The sequence below is a fragment of the Fukomys damarensis genome, unplaced genomic scaffold, assembly GCF_012274545.1.
Source record: "Fukomys damarensis isolate Sample0158 unplaced genomic scaffold, DMR_v1.0_HiC HiC_scaffold_6, whole genome shotgun sequence".
Taxonomy (NCBI): Eukaryota; Metazoa; Chordata; class Mammalia; order Rodentia; family Bathyergidae; genus Fukomys; species Fukomys damarensis.
In genome coordinates, this window is record NW_022900918.1 from 457,194 (window position 1) to 461,156 (window position 3,963).

The 3,963-nt window shown below is 29.6% G+C and overlaps 1 pseudogene; it reads left to right on the forward strand.

The window, feature by feature from the left end:
• The first annotated feature begins 3,578 nt into the window (after positions 1 to 3,578).
• On the forward strand, positions 3,579 to 3,728 carry LOC117285153 (annotated as a pseudogene).
• Positions 3,729 to 3,963: the final 235 nt, after the last annotated feature.

The following is a 3,963-nucleotide window of genomic DNA, read 5'->3' on the forward strand; positions in this document are numbered from 1 at the left end:
GAACTAATGCAAAAATATCTTGTATAACAATAATGGTGAAATTTTTAATATGTTAGTGCTTTCAATAAGATGACTTCATATTTCTTACTTAAGCATGCTTTTCATCAGAGGTTTATTTTAGATAGCTATTTATCCAATTTGGAAATATGCCTATTATTATTATTTAAAGTTTTGTTAAACTATATACTGAAATAAACATTTTCTATCACCTGTCTAGATAATAACATAATTTCAATTTTTATGATAGTGAATTGCATTAGTCACTTAAACTATCATTTCTAAAATAAATTCTATTCATGTAAAATATACTGTTTAATTGATTTGATGATAGTTTCTATTTGCTAAAATACATTTAGAAAAATTTGAATTTATTTATGTGATCCTCCAATTTTCTTCACAAAATGTAGTTGTTCTTTATATATAAAATATCCCTAAACCCTCATGAAATCAAAAGAGGGGCTTTGGGGAAGTGATCGGGTTATGGGTGTGATAGTTATCAATATAGTAGTCCACTGTTGGGTTTATACCTGGGTGTGATGTTCTTTCAGAAGTGAAATCTGGTTGGAAAGTGTAGGCCGCTGGTGATGTGTCCTGCAAGAGCTTATCTCTTTCCTGCTTGTCCCCTCACCTTCTCTCTCCTTCCTTCATGTCTTGCCACGAGTGGTTTCTCCTTTAATACTCCCTTCTTCCATACTGCCATGCCATGGAGCCATCAAACTATGGAATGAAACTTCTACAAAATGCGAAACATAACTTTCCTTCAATTTGGTGGTGTCAAATATTTTTTTCCCAACAAAGAAGAACAAGACAGTAGTGTTTTCTTTTCATACATTGTGAAAATCAATCAGATATGTGTTAGAATATGCAAAGCTTCCTGTTTCTCTGTTCTTTTAAAATGACAACAGATTCATGAATTTATGTAGATATTTCTATGAGGTAAGTAATTTGTTTCAATGTAGTGAAAATGTAGAGGAACTAAAACTTATGAAATTCCCTAAAATTAAGTGTATAACATTGAAGAAAAAAACTTGCCTTATGCTTTCTAAATTTCCTATTTACTTCCAACACTTAAATAGTATATATTAGTCTAATTTTTGTGGCATCACAACTCAGTTAATTACCAAATAAATTTAAAGTGTTAGAAATAAACACCTATGTTTACAATAACTCAGGCAGTGAATTTAAATTATATATTTTATTGAATAAGAAAAAAATAGAAAAGAAAATTAGTTTCACCAAGTTATGAAATAAACTAGAACATGTAAATGTAACGACAGGAAACAAATTGCCTACCAAGGAAACAACAGGCAATGAAAAATCTATCCAGTCCTGCTTGCAGTTCTGAGCCTCATTTCCCAACAGCTGTTACTGGAAGATTTTTTTAATGAATCCTTTTTGTGGAAATGTAAGGTGAAAAGACAACTTAGAGCATGATGAAAATGAATCACAGTCATATTAAAAGACAAATATAATGGAAGAAATTAAGTGTTACAAGTGGGCAATTATATTTTTAAAATTTAAATACATAGTAATACTATATCATATAGTTTTAGTCAATAGTGAACAATAGCATGTTTTTAATACTTGTAATATTCATTCAATATTATTGATGAGGCTGAGTGCTTTGTTAGAAAATCCAGAATTAGAAGACTCCCAGTTGATCATTTTCACTAATACAGAAAACCTGAAAATGATTTTAAAGAGATAATAATGTACATGTAATATGCATAATGTACTGTAGTATATTATATATATATATACACACACACATATTTGTCACATGTATCATTACTTTATTCACGAGAAAAAATGTAATCCTAAAATTTAATCTATATTTTTAAGAAACTATGCTTTATTTTTAAAATCATTGTTTAAAAATGAATGCAGTACATCTTACCCAAGTTCAGGAAAATATACACAAATCATGTGTACTGGCCTAGGGGATTTAGCCCAGTGGCACCACACCTGCCCCTCAAGTTAGAACCCTGGTGCTGCAAAAATCTAACAAAAAACAAATGATGTGTATTACATACAGATACCTGAAGTTAATTGGCTAGGTTGGTCAGAATATGAGAATAAATTGATAGATTTAGATCTTATTTGTCATCTGACTTTTCCAAGCTCTTTATTATTAAATTGCATCTTCATAATATATACTAATCCTTCAAAGATATACTAATATTCAAAAGGAAGACCATGAATTAGAACTAGGCAAATCCTACTCTCACAGAAAATATTTTAAAAGGACATGGTTCATTGATAATGCACACATAGTATTTTGTATGTACTGTTGTGCATTACAGATTTATGCAGTGATGTCTATTATACTCTTGTTAGTTGGACACTTTTCTTGGCAACAGAACCAAGAAAAACAGTCTTGTATTTGCTTGCTCCATAAAAGGCAATTAAGAATATAAGTTGCTTTTCAAGTAAAATATTTGAGAAAATAAAGTAGATTCTACATGAAGTGAGATCTTTTTGTTTGTGGATTATTGCACTTAACATAATATTCTCAGAATTTGCACATTTTGTCAAAAATGATAAAACTCCCATTTAAATTCTAAATAGCCTTTCACCATTTATGTATGTCATGGTTTCTTGATGAATTTTGTCAACATTTCAAGGGTTTATAGGCACTTTGCTTATTTCTGTATTGGCCTTGTGAGTAGTGTTGCAATAAGAATGAAAAAGCCGATATTTTGAGGTTGGTAGATGAGGAAAGGGAAGATGGTGGTAAAAGAGTAAGAAGTTTTAAATATAGTAAAAAAATGTATACTTCAAAATTGCAAGAAGAATGTATTTGAAATGTTCTCACCACAAAGAAATACTTACATGAGGTGATAGATAATGTTATATATATGTATGCATTATAACATCACATTGTACTACATAAATATATATAACAACTTCTAATTTAAACTAAAAGTAAAATGCAGTTATTTTAAATAATATAATTTAAACTAAAAGTAAAATGAGTTATTTTAATTAATATAATGTGGATTGATAGTGTGGCATTTAAAAATTTCTATAAATGTATTTTTTTCAGCCATAGCACTCATAGATATGATAATGCATTTAAAACTTAAAATTATGATTTAATTAATGCCATATTATTATACTTACAATCAAATTGAAGGGACAGTTACTGTTTCTTTAGTTTTGTGTAATTCATATTTCTGAAAGAGGTTGTTTCCAAACTTTATAGTGCATGAACAATTCTGAATGTAATTCTTGATGTAACCTTCTACGATATAATCAAATTAAAGTAATATCATCCAATATCACTTCAAGAATGATGCAGTTTGTGATAAGGCTTAGTATGAACTCATCAAGTATTTTGCTTTTGTATTTCCAAAGATTTTGACAATTACGAAGCTCCAGAAATAAAAATATTATTATATGTACATTATTATTTTGAGATATTTTTATGTATTGTCTGTATGTTAATATGAGAATACATAACATTAAAATCAATATGAAATTCATAAGGAGCAGACTATTCACAACAGTCAACATTTAGTAGTCTTATTAGAAAGCAAGATGAGAGTGAAATAATATTAATTATAATACCGATTGTAATTGCTTCTCGGCCTTTTGGCTAAGATCAAGTATAATACCGATTGTAATGCTACTGATTTTTTTTTTTTTTTTTTTTTTTTTGTACAGGGAATTGAACCGTAGCCTTTGTGCTTGAAAAGCAGGTGGCAGAGCCACTGAGCTAAATCCCTGGCCCAAAGTAGTTTTTTGTTGTTGTTGTTGCTATTGTTTTGTTTTTGCCCCAGGTACCGGTGATCAAACTCAAAACCAGGCACGCTGCCACTGAACTAAAATCTCCAGTCCATTACTGGTGATTATTGACCAGTGAGTGTGTTTGAAGGCATAATGTGTGTATTATCTACCCTCTTGAAGTATACCAAACCGAAGATTTTGCCTTAATAAGCATTGCAATTAGTTGGCATTAAA